Below are 20,303 nucleotides of genomic sequence, written 5' to 3'. Positions count from 1 at the left end.
AGATTCTGCATTTTGACAGGATCCCCAGGTGATTCATATGCACATTGAAGATGAAACTATGCCACTCTAAGTCATCCCCCTGCCTATGAGCAAAACTGTGCACAATGCATAGACTGGTCTCATTCAGTCAGTTTCAGGTCCTTTATAGTTTGTCCTGTTTGAGTCATTGAGAGGAAAGGGGAAATATACTCATTTAAGGAAGTCTTGCATAGCCTAACAAAGTTAGCAACTTCTTCAATATGTTCAAGTACCTATTCTTAGAAGCACTGCAGATTAGGTCAAAGGAAAGAGAAGCAGAAAATGGAGTGGGTTCAAATACCAAACTCTAATAAAGTAAGGGTAGTACAGAAGCTGAGTCTATGAGGGATGGGAAGAGCAATTTCACCAAATTACCAGTTCCAAAATTGTCTCTGCACTGTGGGTGATTTATAGTCCTGGAAGCTTAAAGCCTTGAGCTTCTTGCCGTATTTCATTTCAGATTAGTAATTTTTATCTAGTACTTCCCTGCAGCTTAAAATGAAGGCCCTGGAACTATGAAAATGAATTTATGTGGTGGATTGCATGCTCATTCTGTAGTTATCCTATAGGTTTTAGATTTGTAACAAGTTTGGAATCTGGACAATAGAAAACTCTCTGTGGGTTAATGGCAGCCAACTTCTAAGCCAAAACTGAAGGACATAGGATAGTTTTGTATGTGTTTCAGGGTCCTCAAACTTAGCTGCATATTAAAGTCACCTAGATAACATTTTTTTACACAGCTTTCTTGAGATATAATTGACATGTAATAAGCTGCACATATTTAAAGTGTATAGTAGGAAGGGGACTTCCCTGGCGGTCTGGTGGTTAAGACTGCGTGCTTCCACTGCAGGGGGCGCAGGTTGAATCCCTGGGCAGGGAACTAGAATCCCACATGGGGCCGTCAAAAAAATAATAATAATAAAAAAATAAAGTATATGGTAGGATGAATTTTGATATATGTTATATGGCTGTGAAACTATCACCGTGATCAAGCTAATTACCCCTAAAGTTTCCTTGTGCCCCTTGGTAATCCCTGCCCCCATTCTGAAATGGCTTATCTGCTTTCTGCCACTATAGATTAGTTTTCATTTTCTAGAATTTTACATAAATGGAACCATACTCTTTTTTTTTTTTTTTTTTTGGGTCTGGCATCTTTTGCTCAGCATAATTTTTCTTTTTTTTTTTTTTTTAAATTTATTTAATTTATTTATTTATTTATTTTTGGCTGCGTTGGGTCTTTGTTGCTGCGCGCAGGCTTTCTCTAGTTGCGGCGAGCGGGGGCCACTCTTCATTGCGGTGTGTGGGCTTCTCATTGTGGTGGCTTCTTTTATTGTGGAGCACGGGCTCTAGGTGCACGGGCCTCAGTAGTTGTGGCACACGGGCTTCAGTAGCTGTGGCTCGCGGGCTCTAAAGCACATGCTCAGTAGTTGTGGTGCATGGGCTTAGTTGCTCCGCGGCATGTGGGATCTTCCCAGACCAGGGCTCGAACCCGTGTCCCCTGCATTGGGAGGCGGACCCTTAACCACTGCGCCACCAGGGAAGCCCAGCATAATTTTTCTGAGACTCATCCACGTTGTTGCCTGTATTAATAGTTTGCCCTTTTTATTGCTGAGTAATATTCCATTGTATGAATATACCACAGTTTATCTAACTGTACCCCAGTGAAGGACATTTGGGTTGTTTCCAGTTTTAAGCAATTATGAATAACACTGCTAAAAAGCTTCATGAACAAGTATGAGCATATAAGTTTTCATTTCTCTAGGTAAACACCTAGAAGTGGGTATGGTAAGTGTACATTTAACTTTAAAAGAAACTGCCAAACTGTTTCCCAAAGTGGTTCTACCATTTTGCTTGCTCACCAGAAATGTATAAGAGTTCCAGTCGCTTCACATCCTCTCCAGAAATAGGTATTATCAGTATTTTTTATTTTAGCTATTCTGATAGATGTATAATAATATCTCCATTGTAGTATTAATTTACATTTCCCTAATGACTGCTGATGTTGAGAATCTTTTCATGTGTATATTTGCCATCCTTATATCTTCTTTGGTGGGAGTCTTTCAAGTCTTTTGCTTATTTTTTAAATTGGGTTTTGTTTTCTTAACTGTTGAGTTTTGAGTTCATTATATATTCTGTATACAAGTCCTTTGTCAGATATATGATTGACAAATACTTTTTCCCAATCTTTTAATTCTCTTAACAATGTTTTTCAAAGGGCAGAAGTTCTTAATTTTGATAAAGTCTCATTTATTAATTTTTTTATGGATCCTACTTTCTGTGGTATAACTGACCCAAGGTCACAAAGATTTTCTTCTATGTTTTCTTCCAGAAGTTTTATAATTTTAAGTTTTATGTTTAGGTCTATAATCCATTTTGAGTTAATTTTTATGTATGAGGCAAGGTTTGGAATGATGTTTACTTTTTTGCATGTGGATATGCAATAGTTCCAGCACCATTTATTGAAATGACTGGCCTTTCTCTACTGAATTGCCCTTGCACCTTTGTGAAAAAGCCAGTTGGCCATATATTTGTGGGTATATTCTAAATTCTCCATCTGTTCCATTGATCTATCTTTATACTAATGTCACATTGTCTTGATTACTATAGCTTTACTGTTAGTCTTGAAATCCACCTCTATTCTTTTTCTAAGAAAGATAAGAACTTTAGAATGAACTTAAGTTTTACAGTGTTTGTCAATTTCTGGGTTTTAAAAGTCTAGTAGTGTGGTTTTGATTGGGATTGCATTGATTTTATAGATCTATTTGGGGAGGACTGACATCTTAACAATTTTGAATCTCCCGATCCATGAACACAGTATATCTCTCCATATATGTAGGTCTCTCTCAGCAATGTTTTTTCAGCATACACGTCTTAGACTCCTTTTGTGAGGTTTAATTTTAAGTAGTTGATATTCTTATGCACTTGTAAATGCTGATGTTTATATAAGTTCAGTTTCCAGTTATTTGTTGAAATTATTTAGAAATACACTTGATTTTTGATATTGATCTTGTATCCTGCAGCCTCGCTAAACTCAGTTATTAGTTTTGTAGCTTTTTGGTAGATTCCATAGAATTTTTCTATATGGATAATTATGTTGTCTGAGAATAAAGACAGCTTTACTTCTTGTCCAGTCTGACTTCCTCTTATATTTTTTTCTTGCCTTATTATGCTGGCTAGAAGCAATACATTGCTGAATAAAAATAGTGAAAATGGGCAACCTTGCTTTGTACTTGGTCTTAGAGGAAAGGCAGTCAGTCTTTCCCATTAAGTATGATGTTAGCTTTAAGTTTTTCATAGATGCCTTTTCTCAAGTTGAGAAGTTCCCTACTTTGCTGAGAGTTGCTTTTTTAAAAATCAGAAATGGATTTTGAATTCTGTCAAATTATTTTTCTGCATCTACTGAGATATTCACATGGTTTTTCTTTTAAGTCTGTTAATATGGTGAATTACATTGATTGATTTTCAAATATCAAACTAACCTCGCATTCTTGAGGTAAACTGACTTGCTCATTATTTATTAGCTTTTATAAATATTGTTAGATTCTATTTGCTAAAATTTGCTTAAGAATTTTTGCATCTATACTCATGAGAGATATTGATCTCTAGTTTTCTTTTCTTGTAATATTTTTGTCTAGTTCTTGTATCAGAGTAATGCTGGTCTCATGGAATGAGTTGGGATATAGTCCATCCTTTTCAATTTACTTGAAGTGTTCGTGTGTAGAATTGGTACTATTTCTTCCTTAAATATTTGATAGAATTCACCATCTTGGACTGAAATTTTCTTTGTGGGAAGATTTTTAACTGCTAATTCAATTTATTTAATAGATGTAGAGCTATACAGGTTATCTATTTTTTTTCTTAAATGGTAAATTGCATCAAAGAATCTTTCCATCTCCTCTAATTTGGTCATATTTATTGGCACAAAGTTGTTCTTGATATTCCCTTATAATACTTTTAATATCTATGGAATTTGTAGTGATATCACCTCTCTCAATCCTGATATTAGTAATTTGTGTCTTCTCTCTCTTCTTTTCCTGATCAGTCTGGCTAGAGGTTTATCAATTTTATTGACCTTCTCAAAGAACCAGCTTTTGATTTCATTGATTTTTCTCCATTGTTTTTCTGTTTTCTATTTCACTAATTTCTTCTCTAATCTTTATAATTTACACTTTTCTGCTTAGTTTAGGTTTAATTTGCTGTTTTTTCTAGTTGCTTAAGGTGGTATCTAAAGCCATTGGTTTGAGACCTTTCTTCTTCTATACTGTAAGTGTTTAGTGGTATAAATTTCCCTATAAATATATTTTGGCTGAATTTCACAAATTTTGATATGTTTTGTTTTCATTTAGTTCCAAATATGTCCTAAATGCCCTTTTGATTTTTGATTTCTTCTTGGACCTGTAGGTTATTTGGAAGTATGCAAATTTGTTCCCAAATAATTGGCTATTTCCCAGATATCTTTCTGTTACTAATATCTAGCTTAATTCCACTGTGATCAAATTACACACTCTTCTGATTTGGATACTTTTTAATTTCTTAAGGCTTATTTTATAGCTAGAATATGGTCTATTTTGGAAAATTTTCTGTGTGCTCTTGAAAAGAATATATACTCTGACATTGTTAAGTGGAATGTCAATTAAGTCTAATCAGTTGATAGCATTGCTCAAGTCTTCTATATCCTTACTGATTTTTCTATCTTACTTGTTCCGTCAATTATTGAGAGAAGGGTTTTGAAATCTCCAACTATAATTGTAGGTTTGTTTCTTCTCTTCTACAATTCTAAATATCCCACTGCCAAGGCCACACATGATACCAATTAATTCAGAATCTCTGGGAGCGTGACCCAGGCATCAGTATTTTTTTTAACTCCCCGAGTGATTCCAATGTGTAGTCAAGTTTGAGAACCACTGCCTTATGCAGTCCACATTGTGGATTCAACAGATTCTCAAATGCATTATCTTATTTAATCTTCATACCTGCCTTTGAGGTAGACGTTATTCGTTCCTATTTTACAGAAAATGAAATTGAGTCATAGACAGTTGTCCAACATCACACAGTTGATCAGAGAGCCTAGCTGGGATTTAAACCCAGGTTACCTAACTCAAAGTTTTTTACTTTGAGGTACTTATATTTTGTTCTGTGAGATGGGTTTATCGACTCGAATTCTGTCTGTATTTCCATCCTGTTCCCCTAACACACTCTTTTGGGTTGTGGGCAGGAGTCGTGTCTAACCCTAAACTTATAATTTTCACTGGACCTACCACAGTGTCTGTACCCTGGAGATGATTTTAAGGCTTTTTGTTTTCTCTTGAAAGATCTAAGTATCTGGGTTCATCTGACCACATAGTAGTCATCAATCTGCCTTTTTCATGGTCCATCCACAATCTAAGGTTTAAATCAAGCTGTAATTAACACTGGCACTTAACACAGGCTCTTCTCCAAAAACCTTCTAAGGCTGCAGATTGTCAGCCTGCTTCACTCCATTAATACACGACATTGGCAGCCTGGGACCAGAATTTGTCCTGAGCTACCCATGCAAGTTTGGGGCAAGATTATAATGGAAGAGCAGCTTGGGGTGGATGCATCTCTGGTGGGTAAAGGGTGTTTTGTTTGAGTGCTTCCAAGTGCTGGTACTTGGTGCTATGATTAATTAAGTTGGCCAAGGGTTAATATTTAAAAATCAGGAATGATTTGAACCATTCCTCCAGGTGAGTTGCTCAGCTGCCTTCAGGGAAGGCACCCAAAACGGACCATTAATGTTAGAGAAAGGCTAATATAGGATGCCTCTTTGGCTCTCTCTTGTTGTTCACAGGTATCATCAGACTCAATATAGACTAATGAATGGATGTGAGTTTGTTCCTTTTTGTAAATATTCAACTATGCAAATCCTTTCCCCCACTGCCTCTTGGACCTATTTCCTGTAACTGTTACCTTTAGATTCTCCCACCTGACTCCTACTATTGTCAATAAGTCACATTCTGAGCTCAAGATTTGATAGTTGCTGATGTGGCTTCCTTTAGATTTTGAATATTTTTTCACTTACTGCCCAAGGTTAAAACAACCACAAGTTAAGGAGCTTGACTATTCTTCTTTTCTTAAAAGAATTATTCATTACTAAAATAAGTCTACAACAACACTAAAGGTATTTAAAAAGAAAAACATCACTCATTTTTTCCACCATGTAACACAACCACTTTCCCTTCTCCCAAATTTCCTTTCAGTCTTCAGTCAGATATAGAAATTACATTATTATAATATAATTACATAATTTTAATGTTCATATAATTCTTGTGTTCCACTTTTTTAGCATCACTTAGTAAACACCTATCACTTTCCTTGTATAGTCTTCCTAATCATCATTTTTTGTGGCTACGTGGTTTTCCACAGATATATCATAATTTGTTTAACTGTTCCTCTGCTATGTTTCCAATTTTCACTATTACAAGTGATTCTCCCATAAATATCTATATACATATAAAGATTTCCTCCCCCCTTCTTCTTTTGAATTATTTCCTTTGTAGAAGTTTCCAGGAGTGCTATTACCATATTGAAGGATTTGAATGATCTTCAGGGATTATGAGCTCTTAAAAAGGCAGTACCACAGAGTTCATAGCCCATGTCATCTCTTGATTTGTTGAATTAATTATGATATGGAAGAGCCAAGTTACCTCCTAAAGCACCATTCATTGTCCAATCTTATCCCACAGAGCAGCTTGAGCAATACAAATAAAGGCATCTCCATTACCTTATTCTTTATTCCACTGAAACCCACTAAAAAAAAAAAAAAATTCCTCACACATTTTAAGTGATGAGATGAGCTTTTGGAATAAGTTTTAAGAAACTCCAGAACAAAATCATGGGCAAATCAATGATGCACCTCCTGAGATAAATCCTGTCTTAGCAATGAAATGAGGACACACTATGTGCATGGCAGGGGGACGGTAGGAAGAAGTTGCAGGTCAGTTATGACTGGAACGTCGGTGTCACAGTTGTGCCCTGCAAACTGGTTTCTGGGAGCTGGGTCAAGGCAACCTGAGTTGAAAGCCAAACACAGACAGCAGCTGTTGAGGATGTAAAGTCTCTGGCTGGGGTGGATAGGGAGCTGGGTGTGGTCACCCATAGGCCAATTTCCACCCCACCCTACAAGCCCAGTGACGGGCGGGGTGGGGGGGGGTGTTGAGAAGAGGGAACTTCCTGTGTTGCATTCCGGTGCTCCTTTCTGGGCTTAGTGGGAATCTGCGAGAATGCTGGAGACTGGTTGCCAGGCCTGACTGCCCTACACACACTCCCTCAACCATGTTCCCCTGCAAGACACCGAGGCTTCTGAGAATGCCACGTCCTTGGAGCCAGGATGCACGACTGACCTGGACGGCTGCACTGTCCTGGCCATAGCCCTGGATATAAAGTACAAGTAAATCCCACTACCGTCCTCGAGGGACTGAGGGAAACTGCAGGGAGCACTTGGATCTTTCCTGCCCTGCACAAGTAAGCGCTAAGCCACCAGATCGACACCAGCCCCTTCCGCGATTTCCCAGAACGTTTGACAAGAGCCCGCAGGCTGCATCATTGAGCAAGGAATCTTCATTATTCATTTCAACATCACTCTTCTTGGAAACCCTGACTGCTCCACTCTCCAGAAATAATCCATCAAACTTTTCCCTTTGTTGAAGTCACACTGCAAAAACTCCCATAATCAAATTCCCCACGTTCGGATCCCTGCTGACGTTATGTAATAACAGAGTCCAGAGAGAAAAGAGTGGGTCAGACTATTTTTTTTTTCTTTCTCTCTCTGTCTTTTAACTTTGTATCATGAAACATTTCAAACACACACAAAGTGAGGCAGAATGGAATAGTGAACCCCCATGTTCCTACCACCCAGTTTGAACAATCTCTACAGGTGCCAATCTTGTTGCAACTAGCACCCTACTTCCATCTCCTTCCCCCACAAATATGCACATTTTTTTAACTGGAATTTTTAAAAGCAAACTCCAGACACAATGTCATTTTACTCATAAATACTTCAGCATGCATCTCTATCTAAAAAGGACTCTCTTTTTTTGACATAACCTCTATAGGCACTAGTGTTTAGCAACTACTGGTATTTGTATGGCATTGATATTTAGTGCAAGGTATGACAAAAAGCCCCTTTACACAATTTAGTTAATGAAATCTCAGCTTAGTAGAGAAGCACCTTGGAAATTCACAACCTCCCTGGGAGAAAGAAATGCTCTGGCCTTGAGAACATTGCTATTTGCATTTTACTCATGAAGAAAACTGCTCAGCCAACTCATGGTAAGCTGTGGAGAGGCTGCAGTCCAAGAGACGGCAGAGCTTGGAACAAGAGGCGTGTCAGAGCCTGACTTGCTCCATCCCCGCTGGATATTCAGAGTATTAAAAGGACAAAGCTTCCTCATCTGAAAACTTCCTTTAAAAAAAAGACAAAAACAAAAAACCTTCCTCACACCCATAAATTACATTTTCGAGATAGAAACACTCAGGCTCCTTAAAAAAGTAGTGCCTTAAAAAAGCAAACAAACAAACAAAAAAACCCCACCATTCATAAAAAGGGTTTTAAAAAATCCAATTTATGTTTCTACTCATCAAGTGTGTGTGCGTAGGGAGCACCAGAGGATTGTTGCTTCAAGCCTAAGCAATCTCAGTGTAAGTATTTCTGTTTGCTGTGTGCTCTTCCTTTGCAATCTGTTCACCTAATCTATGTACCTGCACTCAGGAGATACAGGCAGAGGAGCAGCACTGGGTTGACTCACCCTAGGAAAGGCTCGACTGCACAAGCATAGCCTTGGGGTGTGTCTCTGCCTCAAGGACAGGCTGATAAACCCACTCTCAGTCACACAGGCTTTGGGCCTTCTAACTCCAGCCTCCTAGACTCAAAACTCCAGGTGAGCTGTGAGAGACAGTCGCAGAGAGACAGTCGCAGCATACTGCTGATTTTCCCTGATGATTGCCCTTACTTTATGCAAGATTGCTCAGTTTGGATGGATGCCCTCCCTCCTCAGGTCCGGTCCACCGTGGCTGGAGATTGGGGTGTGTTACACAAAGGAGCTGCCACCCACCATTGTGGGTGAGGACTCTGCATGAGGAGGGAGACAGGTATTGTAAACCCGTCAGCACTGTACATAGTGCCCACTGAAAACTGAGCTACTTTCATAGGCTTCAATAGATGTCCCTCCACCTGGCCCACTCTTCCAATGTCTGTGTGACTTGCCCCTTTGCCACCTTCACTTCTTTCAAGTCTCTGCACAAGTACCCCATTATCAGGGGGGCCTTCCTCCCACACCCCACATCAACTGCCGCTCTCCAGCCCTTTCTTCTGCCTTGTCTGTCTCTAGACCACTTATCACAACCTGGTACATGGTTATCATTTGTTGTCTGTTTTGGTCGTTGTAATATCCCTTGAACCTAGATCAGTGCCTAGAACGTCCAGCAAGGGTTCACCACATTTGTACAGAATGAATGACCTCCTTAAGAGCAAGACTGAGACAGCAGAAGCAAGAAGAACTACAATCCTACAGCCTGTGGAACAAAAACCACATTCACAGAAAGATAGATAAGATGAAAAGGCAGAGGGCTATGCACCAGATGAAGGAACAAGATAAAACCCCAGAAAAACAACTAAATGAAATGGAGATAGGCAATCTTCCAGAAAAAGAATTCAGAATAATGATAGTGAAGATGATCCAGGACCTCGGAATAAGAATGGAGGCAAAGATCAAGAAGATGCAAGAAATGTTTAACAGAGATCTAGAAGAATTAAAGAACAAACAGAGATGAACAATACAATAACTGAAATGAAAAATACACCAGAACGAATCAATAGCAGAATAACTGAGGAACGGATAAGTGACCTGGAAGACAGAATGGTGGAATTCACTGCTGTGGAACAGAATAAAGAAAAAAGAATGAAAAGAAATGAAGACAGCCTAAGAGACCTCTGGGACAACATTAAACGTAACAACATTCGCATTATAGGGGTCCCAGAAGGAGAAGAGAGAAAGGACCCGAGAAAATATTTGAAGAGATTATACTCGAAAACTTCCCTAACATGGAAAAGGAAACAGCCACCCAAGTCCAGGAAACGCAGAGAGTCCCATACAGGATAAACCCAAGGAGAAACACGCCAAGACGCATAGTAATCAAACTGGAAAAATTAAAGACAAAGAAAAATTATTGGAAGCAGCAAGGGAAAAACGACAAATAACATACAAGGGAACTCCCCTAAGGTTAAGAGCTGACTTCTCAGCAGAAACTCTACAAGCCAGAAGGGAGTGGCATGATGTACTTAAAGTGATGAAAGGGAAGAACCTACAACCAAGATTACTCTACCCGGCAAGGATCTCATTCAGATTCGATGGAGAAATCAAAAGCTTTACAGACAAGCAAAAGCTAAGAGAATTCAGCACCACCAAACCAACTCTACAACAAATGCTAAAGGAACTTCTCTAAGTGGGAAGCACAAGAGAAGAAAAGGACCTACAAAAACAAACCCAAAACAATTATCAAGAAAATGGTCATAAGAACATACATATCGATAATTACCTTAAACGTGAATGGATTAAATGCTCCAACCAAAAGACACAGGCTTGCTGAATGGATACAAAAACAAGACCCATCTATATGCTGTCTACAAGAGACCCACTTCAGACCTAGGGACACATACAGACTGAAAGTGAGGGGATGGAAAAAGATATTCCATGCAAATGGAAATCAAAAGAAAGCTGGAGTAGCAATAGTCATATCAGATAAAATAGACTTTAAAATAAAGAATGTTACAAGAGACAAGGAAGGACACTATGTAATGATCAAGGGATCAATCCAATAAGAAGATATAATAATTATAAATATATATGCACCCAACATAGGAACACCTCAATACATAAGGCAACTGCTAAGAGCTCTAAAAGAGGAAATCCACAGTAACACAATAATAGTAGGGGACTTGAACACCTCACTTAACACCAATGGACAGATCATACAAACAGAAAATTAATAAGGAAACACAAGCTTTAAATGACACAATAGACCAGATAGATTTAATTGATATTTAGAGGACATTCCATCCAAAAACAGCAGATTACACTTTCTTCTCAAGTGTGCATGGAACATCCTCCAGGATAGATCACATCTTGGGTCACAAATCAAGCCTCAGTAAATTTAAGAAAATTGAAATCATACCAAGCATCCTTTCTGACCACAACGCTATGAGATTAGAAATCAATTACAGGGAAAAAAAACCCGTAAAAAACACAAACACATGGAGGCTAAACAATACGTTACTAAATAACCAAGAGATCACTAAAGAAATCAAAGAGGAAATCAAAGAAGAAATCAAAAAATACCTAGAGACAAATGACAATGAAAACACAACGATCCAAAACCTATGGGATGCAGCAAAAGCAGTTCTAAGAGGGAAGTTTATAGCTATACAAGCCTACCTCAAGAAACAAGAAGAATCTCAAATAAACAATCTAACCTTACACCTAAAGGAACTAGAGAAAGAAGAACAAACAAAACCCAAAGTTAGCAGAAGGAAAGAAATCATAAAGATCAGAGCAGAAATAAATGAAATAGAAACAAAGAAGACAATAGCAAAGATCAATAAAACTAAAAGCTGGTTCTTTGAGAAGATTAACAAAATTGATAAACCATTAGCCAGACTCATCAAGAAAAAGAGGGAGAGGACTCAAATCAATAAAATTAGAAATGAAAAAGGAGAAGTTACAACAGACACCGCAGAAATACAAAGCATCCTAAGAGACTACTACAAGCAACTCTATGCCAATAAAATGGACAACCTGGAAGAAATGGACAAATTCTTAGAAAGGTATAACCTTCCAAGACTGAACCAGGAAGAAATAGAAAGTATGAACAGACCAATCACAAGTAATGAAATTGAAACTGTGATTAAAAATCTTCCAACAAACAAAAGTCCAGGACCAGATGGCTTCACAGGTGAATTCTATCAAACATTTAGAGAAGAGCTAACACCCATCCTTCTCAAACTCTTCCAAAAAATTGCAGAGGAAGGAAAATTCCCAAGCTCATCCTATGAGGCCACCATCACCCTGATACCAAAACCACAGAAAGATACTACAAAAAAAGAAAATTACAGACCAATATCACTGATGAATATAGATGCAAAAATCCTCAACAAAATACTAGCAAACAGAATCCAACAACATATTAAAAGGATCATACACCATGATCAAGTGGGATTTATCCCAGAGATGCAAGGATTCTTCAATATATGCAAATCAATCAATGTGATACACCATATTAACAAAATGAAGAAGAAGAACCATATGATCATCTCAATAGATGCAGAAAAAGCTTTTGACAAAATTCAACACCCATTTCTGATAAAAACTCTCCAGAAAGTGGGCATAGAGGGAACCTACCTCAACATAATAAAGGCCATCTACAACAAACCCACAGCAAACATCATTCTCAATGGTGAAAAACTGAAAGCATTTCCTCTAAGATCAGGAGCAAGACAAGCATGTCCACTCTCACCACTATTATTCAACATAGTTTTGGAAGTCCTAGCCACGGCAATCAGAGAAGAAAAAGAAATAAAAGGAATACAAATTGGAAAAGAAGAAGTAAAACTGTCACTGTTTGCAGATGACATGATACCATGCATAGAGAATCCTAAAGATGCCACCAGAAAACTACTAGAGCTAATCAATGAATTTGGTAAAGTTGCAGGATACAAAATTAATGCACAGAAATCTCTTGCATTCTTATACACTAATGATGAAAACTCTGGAAGAGAAATTAAGGAGACACTCCCATTTGCCATTGCAACAAAAAGAATAAAATACCTCGGAATAAACCTACCTAGGGAGACAAAAGAACTGTAATGCAGAAAACTATAAGACACTGATGAAAGAAATTAAAGATGATACCAACAGATGGAGAGATATACCATGTTCTTGGATTGGAAGAATCAATATTGTGAAAATGACTATACTACCCAAAGCAATCTACAGATTCAATGCAATCCCTATCAAATTACCAATGGCATTTTTTATGGAACTAGAACAAAAAATCTTAAAATTTTTATGGAGACACAAAAGACCCTGAATAGCCAAAGCAGTCCTGAGGGAAAAAAACGGAGCTGGAGGAATCAGACTCCCTGACTTCAGACTATACTACAAAGCTACAGTAATCAAGACAATATGGTACTGGCACTAAAACAGAAATATAGATCAATGGAACAGGATAGAAAGCCCAGAGATAAACCCACGCACCTATGGTCAACTAATCTATGACAAAGGAGGCAAGGATATACAATGGAGAAAAGACAGTCTCTTCAATAAGTGGTGCTGGGAAAACTGGACAGCTACATGTAAAAGAATGAAATTAGAACACTCCCTAACACCATACACAAAAATAAACTCAAAATGGATTTGAGACCTAAATGTAAGACAGGGCACTATAGAACTCTTAGAGGAAAACATAGGAAGAACACACTTTGACATAAACCACCGCAAGATATTTTTTGATCCACCTCCTAGAGTAATGGAAATAAAAACAAAAATAAACAAATGGTACCTAATGAAACTTCAAAGCTTTTGCACATCAAAGGAAACCATAACAAGACAAAAAGACAACCCTCAGAATGGGAGAAAATATTTGCAAAGGAATCATCGGACAAAGGATTAATCTCCAAAATATAACAAACAGCTCATGAAGCTCAATATTAAAAAAACAAACAACCCAATCCAAAAATGGGCAGAAGACCTAAATAGACATTTCTCCAAAGAAGACATACAGATGGCCAAGAAGCACATGAAAAGCTGCTCAACATCACTAATTATTAGAGAATTGCAAATCATAACTACAATGAGGTACCACCTCACACCAGTTAGAATGGGCATCATCAGAAAATCTACAAACAACAAATGCTGGAGAGGGTGTGGAGAAAAGGGAACCCTCTTGCACTGTTGGTAGGAATGTAAATTGATACAGCCACTATGGAGAACAGTATGGAGGTTCCTTAAAAAATAAAAAGTAAAATTACCATATGATGCAGCAATCCCACTACTGGGCATATACTCAGAGAAAACCATAATTCCAAAAGACACATGCACCCCACTGTTCATTGCAGCACTATTTACAATAGCCAGGTCATGGAAGCAACCTAAATGCCCATTGACAGACGAATGGATAAAGAAGAAGTGGTACATATATACAATGGAATATTACTCAGCCATAAAAAGGAACGAAATTGGGTCATTTGTTGAGATGTGGATGGGTCTAGAGACTGTCATACAGAGTGAAGTAAGTCAGGAAGAGAAAAACAAGTATCATATATTAACGCATATATGTGGAACCTAGAAAATGGTACAGATGAACCGGTTTGTAGGGCAGAAATTGAGTCACAGATATAGAGAACAAACGTATGGACACCAAGGGGGGAAGCGGCGGGGGGTGGGGGTGGGGGTGTGATGAACTGGGAGATTGGGATTGACCTGTATACACTGATGTGTGTAAAATGGATGACTAATAAGAAAATAAATAAATATTTAAAAAAATTAAAAAAAATTTTTAAGTGGAAAAAAAAAAAAAGAGCAAGACCTTGTCCTCTTCTCCTACCACACCCGACTGATAAGAGCAGGCCGACTGAAAACAGATGCTCCTTGCTGAGCAGGGACTGTGTAAGAAATCCGTGGGGAGATACAGATGAGCTTTCCAGAGCCAACACTCACCGCAAAAACCTAGCTGTTCTATTAGGAATGTCAGTTTCTTAAATCTGTATCTACTGTGACTACCTTTGAGCTTGGGACCACCAGCTCATCCTTTGTTCTTACCCTTCAGGGTCTACATGAAGCTTCCCAGTGTCCTGACTAACAAACTTTCAGGCATGTATGCTTTAATAATAATACATCCCTCTCAGAGCTACACCACTGAAAGGTGTTCCTTCAACAACAGAAAAATTTATTGCTTTCTTCCCCCACAGAAAAACCACAAAAATATTTTCTTCTTGACTTCAGCAGTGAGTTCCAAGTTTCATTAGAGAACTGGCCAGATGCTTCCTCCTAGCTTGTATGGGAAGAAGTTAAGATAAAGGGCATTTGAAACTCTACCTCTGCACACCTGCCTCATACCTTATTCCCTCGTGACAGGTCTTCTTCCTGTTTTCCCGGGGTTGGGGATGTAGAGCTGTGTATGACCTGCTTCCTCCGGCAGCTGGGGCTCTGGAGCCCCCCTGCCCCCTTTCCTTCTGGTTTTAATAATAGATGGCTCTTACTGAATTGTGCACCTGCCATAAACCAGACACTGCACTTTACAAATTGTTTCAAATTCTTAACCCCCAAACTGGAAAAGGGCTGTAAGCTTAGTGTCTGCTGCCTAGACAGCCCCTCTATCCATAAGAGCAGACTCTATCTTTCTGTCTCTGTCACTAAGAATCACTTTCCTCCAGTATATTTGCAGAAAGAGATGGGTCTCTCATCTCCAAAGCCAGTCCAGGCTGCTGCCTATTCCTCTGCTTTCACCTGCCCTTAAACTCCACACTCAGCCAGGGTCTCTGCTCGCTGGAGTGTGGGTCTTGGCCTATGTTCTGGGGCTGCCATCTTCCCTGGACATGACACCGATGGTGCCTCAGGGATGCGGTAGGCAGAACAATGGCCCCCAAGAATGTCCACATTCTGGAATCTGTGAATATGTTACCTTACATGGCAAAAGGACTTGCAGATGTGATTAAGTTAAGGACCTTGAGTTGGGGAGATTGTCCTGGAATATCTGGGTGAACACGATGTAATCACAAGGGTCCTTATAAGAGAAAGAGAGTAAGAGTCAGAGAGGGAGATGTGACAATGGAAGCAGAGGTCAGAGGGATGTGAGGAAAAGACCAAGGAATGCAGGCTGTGTTTAGAAGCTGAAAAGGGCAAGAAAACAGATTCTCGCCTGGTGCCTTCAGAAGGAATGCAGCCCTGCAGATGCCTTGATTTTAGGTCTTCTAACCTGCAGACCAGTAAGATAATAAATTTGTGGCATTTGTGGCAGTTTGTTATACCAGCCATAGGAAACTAATACAAGGGACAATGCAGGGAAGCCACATTTGCCTTTGTTGTCTTGTCACTTAATTCTACACCTCTAACGTGTGTGTGTAAGCCACTTCATTGAAAATTTGGGGATATGTAGAAGCGGAAAAAATCTGAATATTAAATATGATTGTTCCCAGAGGCCAAGGGAAGAAGGAAAAAAACCTTAGCAGGGTGTCTTCATAGGCATGGCCCATTTCCTATCCTTAATGACCAGCCCCAAGGCCCAACCTCTGTTTCTTCTTTTCCTCTGTGAGCCTACTTTTCTCCATGGCAAAATTCATTAATTCAACAAATGTTTACTAAGTACCAACGATGTCCCAGGCACTGTTCTAGGTGCTGGGATTAAAGCACACAAAAGACAAAGAATACAAGCTATCACTGTGTTTACATTTTAATGCAACTCCCCTACCCGGCCCATGATATCCCCACTCAACAAGATCCACCCCACCCTTACCCCCTACCACAAATAGGATCATCTGTAAGGTAAAGATAATCCACAGCCATGCATTTCTCAAAGTCTGAGTTACTCAGTTAGAAATAATGCCACGTAGTTAGATGACGTCCAGAACAATCCAAGGGAGGCTTCATTTCTCCAGTTCTTGTTCTCTTCAGGGTCCCTCTGCCAGCACGTAGTCAAGATACCCCTCCTCATTCTTGCTGCGGTCTTCTGATTGCCTGTGAGTAACTCTCAGATCTCTCTCTCTCTCTCTCTCTCTCTCTCTCTCTCTCTCACACACACCCCCCCCAAAGACAAACCATTAGTCTCAGTCCAAATCCATATTAAGGAAGGGAGGGGAGAATCTTCCTACACATATTCCAATCTTCCAACATATTCTCCCCAACTAAATCTAAATGGGGACATGCCTTACTTTTGTTATGCAAAGCAGCTCCAATTCCCCTTTTCTCAGCTCCCCCCTGTAGACTATGCCCAGGGCCTACCCGTGCACTAGAAATGCTGCCCATCACGGTGCCTTTCTAAACAGAAAGACCTCTACTCCTTACATCATCCCCTGTTACCCAGAAACTCGGTAGATGTGCCTTTTTGATACATTGAGCCACATCACGTTCCTACCTATGACTTCCTCCACTAACAGATTCCATTAAGATGTGAATCTGCACCCTCTGACCCCCATCCATAGCAAGCCCTCAAGAGTTGAGACTTTCCTTCTAGTTATAGAAAGGAACCCCCAAGGGAAAATACCTTCTTTTCATAACTGATACACAATCCTCTCTTCCTCCTCCCCTCCTATGGTCTTTTCCTAACGAAGGATGCACAGGCACCATCAAGCAAATACTTTTGATTAAAGCAAATGTTAGCTCTCTGGGCACTGAGGAATTTCAGAAGGAAGAAACGTTATTGGTAAAATCCAATTAAGCTTACCACCATTAGCTATGTAATGCTGGTTGCAGAGTAATTACTGTAATAGAAATAATAATGCATTGATTATGTATTTACTGGGTGCCAGGGACTTTACTGAATGTTTTTCTTGCCTTAGCTCATTTAGTCCTCATCAATGAGTTTAGGGTGATTTTTATCCACATTTTACAGCTGAGGAATTTGGGACTGTGAGGGGTTAAGAAAATTGCTCCAAGGTCACATTGGGAGTTGGTGGCCAAGCTGGGGTTCAAGCAGGTTCACCTAACAGTCACTGCTGTGCTGTGCTTTAGTGACTGGAATCCTACCCAGGGTAGTACCCTCTGTCTCCATTTGCATTTTTAAGTGAAAATAATAAAGGAGGAAAGGAAGGAAAGGACAGGTTTCATGAGCAAATTTGAGCACCCTGAGAATTATAGATAGGTGAAAAGAAACCTGAAGCCAGGAACAAGAAATACTTTTTAAATTACAGCTAATTGAGCAATGGTTAAGTTTGGAAATTTGTGGTTTAGAGTCAAGAGTGGTGTAAGGACCGGTGGCAACATTTATTTTGAAAGTGTCAAGAACTGCCACCTCCATTTAGATGCTTTTAATAAATGAGAGTCTAAAATACTCTAAAGAGAATCCCAGCAGAGACTACAAGCCAAGAATCCTTGGCTTACAAAGTAATGGGGGCTGCTTCTTCCCAAGTTACCATGCACAGAAGCAAAACTTGGCAGAATCGGAGACAAAGGATTTTGATCTTGTTCCTACCATTGCAAAACAAACCACTGGGTTACCTCTACTGCCACTCCTTAGTACCAAGACCCTGCTAGGCACTGTTTGGAAGAGAATCCCATTTAGCTCTCTGCCCAGGGAAATCAGCCCCTCTGGAGGCAGCCCCCCAAAGACCTAAGTGCAGAGTATCCTCTACCCCTATTCATTTTCTGCAGACTTCTGTTTCTTGAGGAAATCTTCCACATGTAATCGAGCCGCTACTCTGACACCATTTTCATTGAGTAACTCATGGTGATGTCACACCAGCTAGGCACTAGGGGAAGCCCTGCTTTTATGGATTGGCTCTTAATTTAGGAATTTTTATTTTCTGACTTCCCTCCCTTTTTTGCTGGACTCCACTGCATTTGAGCAAGATGCCTGAGTGATGAAGTGTTGCCTGCTTTTGAGAAAAGGAATTCCTGCTCGTTGAGAGGCAAATGGTTGAGTGAAGGCAAGATGTGAGTCCTGTAATAGTACATCTTAATTGGAGAGCTGGCAAGAGAGGAAGGATGTGTAGGCCTGGTGTGGGCTCCGTTGATCCTAATGGGGTTCGTGGAGCTGAGCTGAGAAGATGGGCGGGGGACAGTGGGACTCACAACCACCCCCTGCTGCCACTGTCCTGTGTAGCTGGGGAGCCAACCGCCTCCCCCCCTGGCACCTGAGCAACCACATCTAACCCACAACCCACCTTCCTCCCTCGCCTCTCTACTGCTCTGTGCAGCGAGCCGGCAGAGGCAAGCTTGGCAAACCTCGCCTGTAAAAGCCTAATCCAAACAGCATGTCTGCTGAGCTCAGCGGGGTGACTCATGTGCAGTGATGTGTGAGGCCAACAAGTGGAGATTAGGATCTGGCCCGCCCGCCAGCCTACCCTGCACTTCCTTTGATCAACTCTGATGGTTTTTAATTCTGCAGAAGCAGCTTCCTGCCAGCGGCAAGTACCTCTTGGTAGAGCCATGTCGATGCTGCCCTACTTGTCGAGGCCGGCGTGTGCTGACGGCACAGGGACTGACACTCTGGGCTCAGAGCCCACGTGGAGCAAGAAGGGATGGCTCTTTCGCTGAGGTGCCCATGGTGATATCGGAAGCTTGCTCCTCAGCTAACACCAGGAAGGCCACGCGTGTGAGCAGCCCGGCTTCTGAACCTGGTCCTGGCGTGGGTTAGACTCACCGGATAATAAAGAAAAATGGGACTCTCTCTAGGGGACTCTTTTTTTTTTTTTTTTGGTTAGCTGGGGCATCTCTAAGGACAGTGTTTGGCACAAAATGAAACACTCTCTGGGCTTTTCAGAAGTGCTTTTTCACATCTGTTTTGCTCTAAATGGAACGCATTCGAAGTATATTACTTTCTTGAACATTTTTTTTCCCCTGCTCGAGTGGAATGTGTTTGCCTCTGGATTCTTCCAAATCCCCTTGATGACCAATGCCGGGCAGAGCCCCTGAAACCAGGTCTCATTCTCTCTCTTTCCCCTCTCGACCTTTATCTTGCTCTCTCCTTTCTCTCGCTTTTCTCAGGAAGTGGAGGAGTGATTCTCAACCTCGGCTGTAAGTTAGGGAGACCCTGGGTAGGGGTGGGGGAGGTTAGGGCTTTAAAAAGTCCCCAATGCCAGGCTCCATCCCAGAATAATTCACTCAGAGTCTCTGAGGGTAGGACTAGACATCAACAGCGTTTAAAGCTCCCCATTGTGCAGGCAAAATTGACACTCATTGGAATTTAGGGTCACATAGCATAAGCTGTTAGCCCTAGGAATGCTTCCTGTTTCCGTCCGTCCTTCCTCCCCACCACCGTTCAATCTGAGAGACTTCTGGAGACTGGTGTATACTTTAACCAGGTTAATGTAAGATGATACCTAGATGGGGTAACTAGCCTACCTATTAGGAATAATCTGTTCATCTGATTAAAAGTATTTACCATCGCGCTGAGACTTATCCCACAGAGATGGAACGCCAGGAACTGAAATACAGAATAGACGGATCCTGCAGGGAAGAAGTAGGGGATGGCTCAGCACACACCACAGTGACCAGCCCAAGGGAATTTCTGGGAGACGGGCTTGTAGGTGGTGGTGATGGGCTGTGGGTAGGGCTTCC

At 40.3% G+C, this 20,303-nt stretch overlaps 1 long non-coding RNA gene across 1 annotated transcript in view; it reads left to right on the top strand.

The window, feature by feature from the left end:
• LOC130709406 (uncharacterized) overlaps positions 1-19,392 on the top strand; it is a 29,660-nt gene extending 10,268 nt beyond the window's left edge. The window contains exon 4 of the long non-coding RNA XR_009009947.1: positions 19,132-19,392. This is a non-coding gene — a long non-coding RNA (uncharacterized LOC130709406). The remainder of the gene's footprint in view (positions 1-19,131) is intronic.
• Positions 19,393-20,303: the final 911 nt, after the last annotated feature.

Source organism: Balaenoptera acutorostrata, chromosome 12 (genome assembly GCF_949987535.1).
Source record: "Balaenoptera acutorostrata chromosome 12, mBalAcu1.1, whole genome shotgun sequence".
NCBI classification, from domain to species: Eukaryota; Metazoa; Chordata; class Mammalia; order Artiodactyla; family Balaenopteridae; genus Balaenoptera; species Balaenoptera acutorostrata.
This window is presented reverse-complemented; position numbering and strand designations above follow the sequence as displayed.